We start from the raw sequence: 15713 nt of genomic DNA, 5'->3' as shown, positions 1-15713 counted from the left end.
AATATTGTTATTATTGGTCTGTGTTTAAGTATATAGTATTAAATGCCTTATCCTCAGTGAGAGTGGTGTGTATGTCGGTGAAAGTATTTGCTTATTTGACTACATGATAGCATAATTTAGTATGTTTAATTGTTCACTGAATATGACTGTGTGTGGAAAAAAAAATTATTATGTTCTATTGAGCTGGGTTGTATGTGGGGGTGTAAATGCTTGTACAAAATTATTCTAAGAGGGTGGGTGGCATATAAGTAAAACAAGTTCTGTGAAAGTGTGTGTTGAAGGAATGAGTGAGTGGATGACAGGACTCATCTACGACTGTATCATTAGGGCAGGCAGCCATGGGCGATCATTTGCAGCTACCTTAATGCATCAAAGTCATAATAATTTCGTAATCCAAAGAAATGTTATACCAGGTGCACCATTAACTTCAATACTTGAAAGCTGTAACAACTTACAGAATCTCACAATGAATGACACAGTTATAATCTGGGGTAGCACAAATGATGTAGCCAAAAACGAAGCAGACAAGGCATTAAATGCTATAACATCAGCATTAACACTTACCATGCTAAGCCCTTAAATGCATGCCACTCCCTGTGTGCTGGCTGATTTGTTCTATTTTCAAGAGATTTTAAATAGCTGTAAAGGACGTTCAGTTAGAGATAAATAAAAGCTACAGGTATGGTTTAAAACTTTAAGGTTTCAACTTTACATGGGTTAGCAGTCATGTGTATGGGGCATATACTGTTTCCAAGAAGTGATGCAGATTTATCCTCGATTTTGCGAAAATAAATTTTTGTCAAAAATTTATTTTTATTACTTTATTCAATTTAAAGAAGAAATAAATTTTGGAAAGTGATCATTTGACACTGAAAAGACATTTGTTATACCATTTGCACATAAAGCATAGCTTCACACACATAAGTTATTTTGCATAGTGAACCACACTGTGATAAAGCTTGAAGCCCGGGGTGACACGCAAACCTACGTTACACTCACTGCACTCATAAGAAATATCTTTCATCCCAGCTTTCCCAGTAATGTTCTTTTGTTTTCCACTACACACTACACAACGTCTTTGTGCTTTCTTTTTCCCTTCTGCCATTTCCACACGGTATGGAAAATGTTTCTGCGACAACCGAGCAATCATTGAAGGTCCATGAGAATCCTCAATTCTCTCTCCTCTCTGTAACACTAACGCAGTGCAGGCCTCCTGTATAAACTTAGGAGTGCTCAGTTTCTTATCATGGATGCAATTGTGCAAAATACAACCATTTGAAACCGCCATAATTTTACAGTGGAAGGCAAGTTTTCTCCACCACTTCACTGTTTTGTGATCAAGTGCTCCATATGAAAGACGCTGATCAAAAAGGTCTACACCAGATTTATGTTTGTTGTAATCCAGCACTGTCACTGGTTTCAACTTCTCATTGCCTTCTCTTGTAGCAACAGGCAACATTGAGGATGTGTGCCTGGTACTTATCATCCACACATCCCTCTTGTCTTTCCATTGCAATACCAGCACATCGTTCTTGCGGCGAAATATTTGTTCACCCTTTTTGAGTTTACCCTCTTTGAGAGCCTTCGGCAATCCTTTTCTGTTTGGCATTACTGTCCCTACAAGACCAGTATTGGCTCTAGCCAGTTCTTCGGCTAGCTGAACACTGGTGTAAAATCTGTCAACATAGGCAGTGTGGCCGTTACCTTGGAGTGAGCTGAGCAATCGCTTTACCACTGCAGAAGCACTGTTGTCAGTTTATCATCCCTTCCGTGGTAAACTTCAAAGTTGTATATGTACCCAGTTTTTGATTCTCCAAGAATGTATAGCTTCATGCCATATGTGTTTGGCTTATTAGCCATATAAACTTTGAAACCTACACGCCCTCTGAAAGGACACATACCTTCATCAACAGTTAGCACTTCACCTGGCTGATAACTTTCTTTGAAATTCCTTACCAAATCATCCAGAAGAGGCCTGACCTTATCAAGGGCATCAAAGTCTACGTCACCTTTCTTTTTTTGCTTTGAATTGTCGTTTATGTGGAACAAAGACAAAATATTCAGAAATCTGTCCCGTGGCATGATATTGGGGCAAAAATTGCAGCTAACCACTGGATCACTACACCAGTGACTGGCCATACTTGGCCTCTCACTGATTGACGTGTGGAGGATAATAGCCAGAAACGTCTTTGTTTCAGCAATTGTTAGCGTCCTCCACTGCTTGAATCTAGAATTGGGCCCTAATTTGTTTTGTGCTCTCAGTGTGGCCAGCTTCTGTCTAGCACATAGGTTTGTTTGTTCCTTCATAATTGAAATAACCCTGTCATTTATAAAATGAGAAAAAATCTAAATATTCACTAGACTGACTGAGTCCTACATTATTTAGCACACCATGAGACCCTGTAAATAACAAAATGTTTGGCGTTTGATCCACTATAGTCGAGTCATCCTGTGAAATGTCACTCAATTTTGGCCTCTTTCGATGATGAGTGGGGGGGGGGGGGGGGGGGGGGGGGAACACAGGTGGTGGCTCACCTTCATCTGATGACAAATCTGTGTCTGAAATAATACGGAACGTAACAGAACAAATTGCAACATGAACTATCTTGTTCTGCATCGATTTAGTAAGATGTTAGACTTACCTGGACTATCGTTATTTTCCGGAATTTCGTAATCACTGTCACTATCGAAATCCGAAGAATCATCATCAGTAGGTTCAGCAAGAACTTCTTCAATCATTTTTCGAAGTTTTGCATCCTCATCACTCACCATTGTGAGCAAAAAGAAGATAAACAAGCTAAAACCAAAATACTAGCGCCAAAATCAACGGTAAACAAATGACAGGACACCACAGAACACATAACATACACGTGAATTCGTTCGGAAATATATACGGATATATCGCATTACCACACTAGGTGCTGCAATCTAGCGATTATATGATGAACTACAAGCATTACAGGACCTACAGGTTGTAGCGGGAACGCTAACAATGCGTTTGAAATACTAAAACAATGTGGAATGCGGCGGGACGTAATATTACGGCGGCCGCATTTTCTTCGTTTCCGCCCGCAACGTAATATTACGGCAGCCGCACAGAAAGTGTTAATTAAGTTTCAGCACACAAATGTAATCATAGTAGGGATACCCCATAGATATGATCTTGAAAACTGGTCTTGTGTTAACGATGAAACCAGGCGAACAAGTAGGAGAATAGCCAAAATAGTGAAATCTTTCCAAAACACTCAGTTTGTAACAGTCCCTGAGAACAGAGACTGGTACACTTCTCACGGACTACACCTAAATGCTAATGGCAAGGAAGAAATGGCCAGAACTTTACTTGCAGTCATCTCTCCAAAAAATCAACTAAAGCCTGCAATATCACTTGAGTGGAAGGATCCAGATGGAACTGAGCAAATAATACCACAGCAAGAAAAAATTACAGTACCAGAAATCAACCTCAATGTTGTCAAGAGGACAGTAACGAGAAATGGAGTATGAAGATTAGATTGCAGCAACAGGATATTCAAAAGTTCAGAAACACATTGTGCTCCTAAAAGATCCTCAAGACCAATAAAACCCAGAGTTCAAAGTGACATGTTTTTGTGTGAAAGTAAAGGAACTAACAAATTCCCAAGACTGGGTAAAAACAACTTGCCAAGCCAGGTAGTTAAAACAACACAAGCTGTGGCATCAACTGCAGACTCTTCTGCATCACTTACTCAATCAAATGTGGTGCAGTATACAACTCCAGTTACTGCAACACCAGGCAGTTCGGCAACTCCTTGGACTGTATGGAGCAAGAAGGCACCACAACAGCGATCTTGACAACCAGACAGACAGAAGCCAGGTTGGGTAGTAGATCAAGAAGTGCAAGATCGCCAAAGAAAGGCACACTTGTAATGCCTGGATCCAGAACTTATGTAAGTGAACCAACTCAGTGCATTTTAAAGGAAGATAATCAGAGTGACCAGTTAAAAATACCACTAAGGCTCTTGCACCTAAACATACAGTTTAATATATTACAGGTTTTTGTAAATGAACAGTCACCTCATATAGTAGTGTTAACTGAGCATGGATTAAAATCTGATGAAATTATTTACTGTGAACTAGAGGGCTACTCCTTAGCAAATAGTTATTGTAGACAGCATCATAAGGGTGGTGGTGTGGCAGTTTACATTAATGAGAATCTCGAGTACAAGAAAATAAACTATCTAGACCAGTTCAACAAAGAAGGCTTAATTGAAGTGACAGGCATTGAAGTCCACACCAAAGAGTGTACAGAGGTTAAGAGAAAACAAAGTTATTGGGATTTATCATCCACCAAAAGCTGATGTAGTTAGCTTAGAGATATTTAGTAGAGTAGTGGGACATTGTGGTCCCAGTGACCTAACTATACTTGGTGATCTGGATATTGAGGCAAAATCTTCCAGTTTGTATAATATGAGGTTAATAGATACTCTTAACCCATATAATCTCATAAATGTAGTAAATAGCAATACCAGGGTAACAAAGCCCACATCTAGAAGAACTGATTCCGTTATACTATGTAAACATATTAAAGACAGTGTTAGGTGCTGGAATATGAATTTGGTTACCCAGGCCTGCCAATCCAAAGTTTGGTACAGATTTATGATGACATCTTCATGATATGGAATCACAGTGAAGAAGGACTCCAGAATTTCCTCTCCAACCTCAACTCCTGTGGTACCATCAGATTCACCTGGTCCTACTCCAAATCCCATGCCACTTTCCTTGACGTTGACCTCCATCTGTCCAATGGCCAGCTTCACACATATGTCCACATCAAACCCACCAACAAGCAACAGTACCTCCATTATGACAGCTACCGCCCATTAAACATCAAACGGTCCCTTCCCTACAGGCCAGGTCTTCATGGCAAACGAATCTGCACCAGTCCAGAATCCCTAAACAATTACACCAACAATCTGAAAACAGCTTTTGCATCCCGTAACTACCCCCCGACCTGGTACAGAAGCAAATTACCACATCCACTTCCTCATCCCCTCAAACCCAGAACCTCCCACAGAAGAACCCCAAAAGTGCCCCACTTGTGGCAGGATACTTCCCCCATCTTTCATGAAATCCTCCCCACTCCACCAAGAGTGTCTTTCTGCCATCCACCTAACCTTCGTAACCTCTTGGTTTATCCGTATGAAATCCACAAACCACCTTCACTACCCTCTGGCTCCTACCCTTGTAACTGCCCCCTTGTGTAAAACCTGTCCCATGCACCCTTCGACCACCACCTACTCCAGTCCTGTAACCCGGAAGGTGAACATGATCAAAAGCAGAGCCATATGTGAAAGCACCCACGTGATTTACCAACTGACCTGCCTACACTGTGAAGCTTTTTATGTGGGAATGACCAGCAAAAAACTGTCCATTCACATGAATGGACACACGCAGACAGTGTTTGTTGGTAATGAGGATAACCCTGAGGCTAAACATGCCTTGGTGCACGGCCAGCACATCTTGGCAAAGTTTTACACCATCCGGGTTATCTGTATGCTTCCCGCTAACACCAAACTGTCAGAACTCCGGAGATGGGAACTTGCCCTTTGGTATATCCTCTCTTCCCATTACCCACCAGGCCTCAACCTCCGCTAATTTCAAGTTGCAGCCGCTCATACCTCACCTGTCATTCAACAACATCTTTGCCTCTGTACTTCCGCCTCGACTGACATCTCTGCCCAAACTCTTTGCCTTTACAAATGTCTTCTTGTGGGGTGGGTTGCATCACTTTGTTTTTAGATATATTTTTCCCACGTGGAATGTTTCCCTCTATATATACACATCCTTTCGTCTTTCCCTCTCCTTCCCTCTTTCCTGAAGAAGCAACTGCTGGTTGCGAAAGCTTGAATTTTGTGTGTCTATATATATATATATTATTGTGCTTTTACTGCCTCATTTTACCACTTCAGTCAATTTCTTTCCTGTCTTCCTAAGATTTCTCATTGTTTTTTCCTTCTTGGCTTTCCAGTATTTCTTCATTCTATCCAATCTTTGTTTTCGTTCCTCTTCTGAAAACACCATTTTAGTTGTTTCTCTTTTATCAATTTTTGGCAAGAATCTAGTATTTCTATTTTTTAATTTATTTACTTGTTTTGATTTGGTTTTCAAGTCCTCCAGCGTTATGTCTAGTTCTTTCATGTCTTCTTTTATTTCCTTTATCCAGGCAGGTGGTTGTTTTTGTTTACAGTGTTTCTCCAATATTTTGCGTATTAATCTGTCTTCGGGTGTTCTCAATAGATGGCCAAAAAATGATATTCTCTTCTTTCTCATGGTATCCGTTACTGGTTCTATCTCCTGATATACTACTGCATTTGGGACAATACGCTATTCTCCTGCTTTTTTGAACTTTTTATTGATGCATGTCATTATTATTCTTCTTTCTATTTTTAGAATTTTGTCTGTGTTGTTCTTTTGATTTAGCTTAAACAGGGTTTCACTTCCATAGGTTATTTCTAGTTGGACAACAGTCTTGTAATGTTTCAATTTTGTATTTATTGACAAACATTTTTTGTTGTATGTGTTTCTGGATACTTTTTGGGCTCTTGATAATTTACTAGTTTTCTCTGTCCAGGACATTTTTTCATTTAAGTTATAGGTTATATTTTCTCCAAGGTACTTAAATTGTTTTACAATTTTTGTATCAGTCCCACACATATGTACACTATTTATTACAAGGGGGGGTCTGTTGTCATTATTTTTGTTTTTTCAAATGAAATTGTTAACATTCTGGAGATTTGAGAGTTCATCCCTAGCCTCTTCAATGTTGTTGGCTAGTAGTGCCAGATCATCTGCAAACCCCAAATAATTTAGGCTAATTTTGTCTTTATTGTACCCAATTTTTGTATATATTTTTTATTTTCTTTATACCATTCTCTCATTAAATATTCCAGAGTACAGTTGAACAGAAGGGGTGATAATACATCACCTTGTCTTAGTCCTGTTTTAATTGTGAAGGGTTCAGACATTTCACTTCTGAACTTCACCTTTGATTTAGTATTTGTTAAATTAAGTTTATCATCTTTACAAGTTTAGAATGTAATCCAAGATTTCGTAGTACACTCCTGGAAATGGAACAAACAACACATTGACAGCGGTGTGTCAGACCCACCATACTTGCTCCGGACACTGCGAGAGGGCTGTACAAGCAATGATCACACGCACGGCACAGCGGACACACCAGGAACCGCGGTGTTGGCCGTCGAATGGCGCTAGCTGCGCAGCATTTGTGCACCGCCACCGTCAGTGTCAGCCAGTTTGCCGTGGCATACGGAGCTCCATCGCAGTCTTTAACACTGGTAGCATGCCGCGACAGCGTGGACGTGAACCGTATGTGCAGTTGACGGACTTTGAGCGAGGGCGTATAGTGGGCATGCGGGAGGCCGGGTGGACGTACCGCCGAATTGCTCAACACGTGGGGCGTGAGGTCTCCACAGTACATCGATGTTGTCGCCAGTGGTCGGCGGAAGGTGCACGTGCCCGTCGACCTGGGACCGGACCGCAGTGACGCACGGATGCACGCCAAGACCGTAGGATCCTACGCAGTGCCATAGGGGACCGCATCGCCACTTCCCAGCAAATTAGGGACACTGTTGCTCATGGGGTATCGGCGAGGACCGTTCACAACCGTCTCCATGAAGCTGGGCTACGGTCCCGCAAACCGTTAGGCAAGGGAACTTGCTGTTCCAACAGGACAATGCACGTCCGCATGTATCCTGTGCCACCCAACGTGCTCTAGAAGGTGTAAGTCAGCTACCCTGGCCAGCAAGATCTCCAAATCTGTCCCCCATTGAGCATGTTTGGGACTGGATGAAGCGTCGTCTCTCGCAGTCTGCACCTCCAGCACGAACACTGGTCCAACTGAGGCGCCAGGTGGAAATGACATGGCAAGCCGTTCCACAGGACTACATCCAGCATCTCTACGATCGTCTCCATGGGAGAATAGCAGCCTGCATTACTGTGAAAGGTGGATATACACTGTACTAGTGCCGACATTGTGCATGCTCTGTTGCCTGTGTCTATGTGCCTGTGGTTCTGTCAGTGAGATCATGTGATGTATCTGAGCCCAGGAATGTATCAATAAAGTTTCCCCTTCCTGGGACAATGAATTCACGGCGTTCTTATTTCAATTTCCAGGAGTGTATTTTCAACATTGAAGGTCTGTGAATACTATCATATGCTTTTTTAAAGTCCACGAAAGTTATAATCATTTGTTTCTGTCTTCTTTTGTAAATATCCATTACCAATTTTAGTGTTATGATTTGTTCCGGACAGCTGCGCCATGGTCGAAATCCTCCTTGGTAATCCCCTAATTCTTGTTCCAGATCACCTTTGCATTGATTATAAATTTTTCTAGAAAATATTTTATATCTACAATCCAAAAGAGAGATTCCTCTATAGTTGTCTGGATTAGTTCTATCTCCTTTCTTGTGTAGAGGGTGTATTACTGCTGTTGTCCAATGTTCCGGCAATGTTTTATCATTCCACATTTTAATTAAACTTTGGTGAAGTGATTCTTTACTTGATTCTGATGCATTTTTCCACAGCTCTAGCTTTATAATTTTTCAATTCTTTAATGGCTTGATTTACTTCATTAATGTTTGGTGGACCAATGTATTCTGTTGAAGTTTTAATGGGCATTTCTGTGTTTATATGAAGCGCCGTTCTTTTGGTTCTTCACCTTTCAGTAGCTGATCGAATGCATCTGCTAGAATTTGGGCATTATCTTTATTGTTGTGTGCTATTTTCCCGGTTGTATCTTTTAGCATGAGTGTTGGTGGTTCATATTTTTGAAGTTGTTTACTAAATATTTTATAACAATCCCTTGAATTTTGTCTTTTTAGGATCTATTTCTATTTGTTGAATAATGCTCTTTTGATATTGTCTTTTAGTACTTCTGATTGTTTTTTGAGTTAGTTTTCTTTGTTTAGTCAATTCTTCATGAGATTTCTCTGTTTTCTGGCTTTGATGATTTAACCATGCTTGGTGTCTATTTTCAAATGCTTTATCGCACTCCTCATTCCACCATTGATGCTTTTTCCTTGGGTTTGGTGGGGCAATTTTTTTGGCTATTTCTTTTAGTTTCGGGACTATCTCTTATAGTTTATCAGTTTTCTCAATTTTTTGAGTTAGTTCTTTATATTGATCATTGTTTATTAGTTTATGAGGGTCATATATTTTTCTCATTTTAAATTTGGATTTTGGTTTCTTTGCAGGTGTGAATTTATATTTGATTTTCACCATGTAATGGTCTGACGCCATGTCTATTCCTCTAAGTACTTTAACATTCTGGATTTCTTTATGGCAATTTTTGTCCATACAGACGTGATCTAATTGCCATTCCCCCTTTTTCCAATCTGGGTGTTTCCATGGTTTTAGTTTATTGTGTTTTCTCATAAAATAGGTCGATTTTGATATCATGTTATGGTTTCTACAGAATTCTACTAATCTTATACCATTTTTATTGGTTCGTTTTTGAGCCGGCCATTTTCCTATTATGTCTCTGTATCTCTTTTCATTGCCCAGTTGTGCATTGAAATCACCTATTAAAATTTTACTATGATTTTTGTTTATATTTGTCACTGTTTGATCTAGTATGTCCCAGAATTCATCCGTCTCTTCTCCTATTGTTTTTATCATTCGTGGGAGCATGGGCGTTAATTATTGTATAGATTTTATTTGATGCTTTTACTGTCAGTGTCGAGAGCCTAGAAGATTGGGCCTGGAAATCTGTTATCGAATCAATTATTTTTAAGTTGACTATGAATCCCGCACCAAATTGTGGACAATTTTTCATCACTCTTTCTCCCGGGATGCCTTTGTATATTCTATAACCTTGAGATTCCATGGGCACCTGGTCCGAATTCCTCATCTCTTTTAGTCCTGCTATTAGGATCCCTTGTTTGCCTAGTTCATTAGTTAGAATTTTCAATTTTCCTACTTATGCCAGGGAGTTAAAGTTAAATGTTGCTAAATAATTTATATGTTTCATTTTTAATTTCTGTTTTGGTCTTTGGTCTGTCTTGGGTATTTCTAGATGCTCCGACTCATCCAACTTATCTTTTAAGTGACTGCCCACCGTATCAGAGTGCAGTCTTCCTTGGGTAGTGCCAAGCGGTGGAGATTTTCTTAAAAGATTTCCGTTCATATTTGACTATCGAAGGCATTGAGCCTTACAACTATGTTTGTGAACCATCGAGGTTGAGTGTTTGGTCCAAGAGAGCTATTTTATTTCACTCATATCCGCCAACAAGCCGGTGAGGACACCCCTATCCGCCACCCGGGGACGCGCCACGTCTGAGTATCACCTCTTCGCCTGCTACGACACCGTAGTAGGTTCGTGGAGATATATATATATATATATATATATATATTTACACGCATATTTTTCGAGATTTTATTCGAAATTTTTTTTCGAAACTCTTTTCAAAATTTTTTTTTCTTTCGAAACTTTTTTCGAGAAAATTTTTTCCAAATTTTCCTGAATTTCCTCACGCTTTAACGTGTTTTGGAGACAACACAACTACCTAACCTTTGCACCCACTGTTGTTCACCAACCTAAGTTCATCACAGGATCAACAAAGCTCATCTCAAACCAACACTTTTTCGACTTTTTTCACACCTTTATCTCTCCCTTTATATATTTCTATTTATTTTCACTTGAACCTCATATTACCCTTTCCACCTTCTAATACCATGTCAACCTCACAACATCCCTACAACGACCCCATTAAATTTTATTTACATTCCCTCCGCAAACATGCCTTCACCCTAGCAAGATTACGCTCCCATATTTTATTTACTCAGGCTTGTCTGACATTTGGCATTACCCCCAAAGGCCTCACACTTAAATTTCCCATCTCTGGCTGCAACCCTTCTTTCCATCAGTCCCTATACCAGTTCCAAACTGAACAATTCTTAGCCCTCACCCGCCTAATCCTTCACCCATACATCGACTCTGCCAATGAACACACTCGTTGACTCCTATCCCAAATGAAAGTCCTCAATCTTTTCTCTCCCACATCCACACCGGCTGTTCATAGCATCCTCCTACAGGCCAACCGCAAATTACAACAGCATGCCACCCTCCACCTCAAAAAACTATCCCATCTCCTGGTTTTCCACCTCCGGAAAGGCAACTCACTCACCCTCCACAACCTTTCCAACAAACCTCAACCTCCACTCATTGCACACAGACCCAGTGTCTCCCATCTACTCAATCTCCCACTTCCAGCTCCACTCCCCCCAACACCTCAAAATACTAGTCAACACAATCTGGAACCACAGCACCCCAATTCAGTAGTTAACCTTTCCTCCAAACCACTCTCCCAATCCGAAACCTCTGTCCTATCCAAAGACTTCACCTTCAGCCCCACTCCAAGGTTCAACCAAACTGCCCTTGTCAAAGATTTACTGTCCTACACTCGTAGTCTCTGCTGGAAATAACACTTTGCCACGAAGAAAAATAATCCTGATCCCACTCCTAATGATCCAACTCCCCAAGACACTATCCAAATTGAACCCTGCCTGGAACAGTTCCGTCCTCCATCACAGCGGGACCCACCTCCTCTTCCTCAAAATCACCCTCTCCAAACCTTCCAGGAATTTCTCACTTCCAGCCTTGCCTCTCAATCTTTCTTGAAAAACCTTAATCCTACTCCCAACATCACCACAGCTGAAGCCCAGGCTATCCGTGATCTGAAAGCTCACCGAATCCATCATCACTCTTCCGGCTGACAAGGGTTCCACGACCGTGGTACTTGATCATCGGGAGTATGTGGCTGAGGGACTGCGTCAGCTTTCAGACAACTCTACATACAAAGTTTGCCAAGGTAATCCCATTCCTGATGTCCATGCAGAGCTTCAAGGAATCCTCAGAACCTTAGGCCCCCTGCAAAACCTGTCACCTGACTCCATCAAACTCCTGACCCCACCGACACTTCCCACTCCTACCTTCTACCTACTTCCTAAAATTCACAAACCCAAACATCCTGACCGCCCCATTGTAGCTGGTTACCAATCCCGCACAGAACGTATCTCTGCGTACGTAGATCAACACCTTCAACCCATTACATGCAGTCTCCCATCCTTCCTTAAAGACACCAACCACTATCTCGGGCGAGCACGGGCATGCACACGGAATTCGGGCTTTTGCGGCCAATGGTTGCTTCGTCGGAGGGGAGGGGGGAGGGAGGGAAGTGAGTTTTTTGGAGGAGGGGGTGGGGAGAGTTGTTCCGACCCCAGTGGCGGAGGGACAGGTTTGAGCTCACGCACACACACATTTATTCATTCGCACATATACAGACACAAGCAAACCTGTCTGCTTGCGTGTGTGTGTGTGTGTGTGTGTGTGTGTCAACGTGCCAATGCTTTCGTTTGGTAAGTTGCATCATCTTTGTTTTTGGATATATTTTTCCCACGTGGATTGTTTCCCTCTACTATATTCATATAATTAATTTGAACCCAACAATTACGTTTGTTATTGTCACTGTTGCATTTCGAAATCTTTTCTGTCATCTTACTTTCTCTTTCTGTTTTTGCAAGTAGTTTCACTTTGTATTCACCTTCTCCTTTTTACCGTAATCTACCATACAATTTTATCCCGCCCATATAAACTCAATAATACGTAACCCACTTCCAAACCATAACCAAAAACATTTTTCCGCTTTCCACACTACCGCTGCTATAAAATCCACCATTTCCAGTTCACAAACAGTTCCTTTCACCTATTAAAGAACCGTTTCGGCTAGTTCTAACAACTTTCGCTTTATTTCCATCTCCGTTTTTCTCACATCACTGATCATTTTTGCCGCTTCCCACAGGTTTTAACGTCATTATTTCTTCGTCAGACAATTGTTAGCCTTATTCTCATAATATGCCACCACAAAACCACTCCTTTTAATACATTTGCATGCAGTTTTTTCGAAATTTCCCCAAATTTCTCCACCCTTTAATGTGTTTTGCCGGCAAAACAACCACCTAACTTTTGTGCACACCGTTGTTTACCAACCCAAGTTCACCACAGGGTCAACATGGCTCAGCTTTAGCCAACTCTTTTTCGACTTTATTCACACTAGACCTTCAGTTGCTTTCTAGTTCATATATTTTTATTTTTATTTTCATTTTCATTTCAGCCTCATGTTACACTTTCCACCTTCTAATACCATGTCACCCTCACAACAACCCCATTAAGTTTTATTTACATTCCCTCCCCAAACATGCCCTCGCCCTAGCCAGATTACACTCCCATTTTTACTTATTCAGGCTTGTCTGACATTTGGCATTACCCCCAAAGACTTCACACTTAAAGTTCCCATCTCTGGCTGTAACCCTTCTTTCCATCAGTCCCTATACCAGTTCCACACTGAACAATCCATTGCCCTCACCCACCTAATCCTTCACCTACACATCAACTCAGCCAATGAACAAACCCGTCTACTCCTATCCTTAATAAAAGTCCTCAATCTTTCCTCTCCCACATCCACACCGGCTGTTCAGAGCATCCTCCTACAGGCCAACCGCAAATTAGAACAGCATACCACCCTCCACCTCAAAAAAACTATCCAATCTCCTGGTTTCCCACCTCCGGAAAGGCAATTCACTCACCCTTCACAACCTTTCCAGCAAACCTCAACCTCCTCTCATTGCACACAAACCCAGTCTCTCCCATCTACTCAATCTCCCACTTCCAGCTCCACTCCCTCCAAAACCTCAAAATTCCAATCAACACAATCTGGAGCCACATCACCCTAATTCAGTAGTTAACCTTTCCTCCAAACCTCTGTCCTTTCCAAAGGCCTCATCTTCAGCCCCACTCCCAGATTCAACCAAACAGCCCTCGTCAAAGATTTACTGTCCTAAACTCGTACTCTTGGCTGGAAATATCACTTTGCCATGAAGAAAAGTGATCCTAATCCTACTCCTAATGATCCAACTCCCCAAGACCCTGCCTGGAACAGTTCCGTCCTCCGTCATAGCGGGACCCATCTCCTCTTCCTCAAAATAACCCTCTACAAACCTTCCAGGAATTTCTCACTTCCAGCCTTGCCTCTCAATCCTTCTTAAGAAACCTTAATCCTACTCCCAACATCAACACTGCTGAAGCCCAAGCTATCCGTGATCTGAAGGCTGACCGATCCATCGTCATTCTTCCAGTGGACAAGGGTTCCACAACCATGGCACTTGATCGTCGGGAGTATGTGGCTGAGGGACTGCGTCAGCTTTCAGAAAACACCGCATACAAAGTTTGCCAAGGTAATCCCATTGCTCATGTCCAGGCGGAACTTCAAGGAATCCTTAGAACCTCAGGCCCCCTACAAAACCTTTCATCTGACTCCATCAACCTCCTGACCCCACCGACACCCTGCACCCCTACCATCTTCCTAAAATTCACAAACCCAATCATCCCGGCCGCCCCATGGTTACCACGTCCCCACAGAACTTATCTCTGCCTACGTAGATCAATACCTTCAACCCATTACATGCAGTCTCCCATCCTTCATCAAAGACACCAACCACTTTCTTGAACGCCTGGAATCCTTACCCAATCTGTTACCCTCAAAAACCATCCTTGTAGCCATTGATGCCACTTCCTTATACACAAATATTCCGCATGTCCAGGGCCTCGCTCCGATGGAGCACTTCCTTTCACGCCGATGACCTGCCACCCTACCTAAAACCTCTTTCCTCATTACCTTAGCCAGCTTCATCCTCACCTACAACTTCTTCACTTTCGAAGGCCACACATACCAACAATCAAAGGGAAAAGCCTTGGGTACCAGGACGGCCCCCTCGTACACGAACCTATTTATGGGTCACTTAGAGGAAGCCTTCTTGGTTACCCAGGCCTGCCAAACCAAAGTTTGGTACAAATTTATTGATGACATCTTCATGATCTGGACTCACAGTGAAGAACAACTCCAGAATTTCCTCTCCACCCTCAACTCCTGTGGTTCCATCAGATTCACCTGGTCCTACTCCAAATCATGCCACTTTCCTTGACATTGACCTCCATCTGTCCAATGGCCAGCTTCACACATCCGTCCACATCAAACCCACCAACAAGCAACAGTACCTCCATTTAGACAGCTGCCACCCATTCCACATCAAACGCTCTCTTCCCTACAGCCTAGGTCTTCATGGCAGATAAATCTGTTCCACTCCGGAATCAGTGAACCATTACACCAACAACCTGAAAACAGGTCTCGTATCCCGCAACTATCCCCCCCCCCCCCCCCCCGACCTGGTACAGAAGCAAATTACCAGAGCCACTTCCTCATCCCCTCAAACCCAGAACCTCTCACAGAAGAACCACAAAAGTGCCCCACTTGTGACAGGATACTTTCCGGGACTGGATCAGACTCTGAATGTGGCTCTTCAGCAGGGATATGACTTCCTCAAATCCTGCCCTGAAATGAGATCCATCCCTCATGAAATCCTCCCCACTCCACCAAGAGTGTCTTTCCGCCGTCCACCTAACCTTCGTAACCTCTTGGTTCATCCCTATGAAATCCCCAAACCACCTTCCCTACCCTTGTAACCGCCCCCGGTGTAAAACATGTCCGATGCACCCTCCCACCACCACCTACTCCAGTCCTGTAAACCGGAAGGTGTACACAATCAAAGGCAGAGCCATGTGCGAAAGCACCCACGTGATTTACCAACTGACCTGCCTACACTGT

Source organism: Schistocerca gregaria, chromosome 3 (assembly GCF_023897955.1).
Source record: "Schistocerca gregaria isolate iqSchGreg1 chromosome 3, iqSchGreg1.2, whole genome shotgun sequence".
NCBI classification, from domain to species: Eukaryota; Metazoa; Arthropoda; class Insecta; order Orthoptera; family Acrididae; genus Schistocerca; species Schistocerca gregaria.
This window is presented reverse-complemented; position numbering follows the sequence as displayed.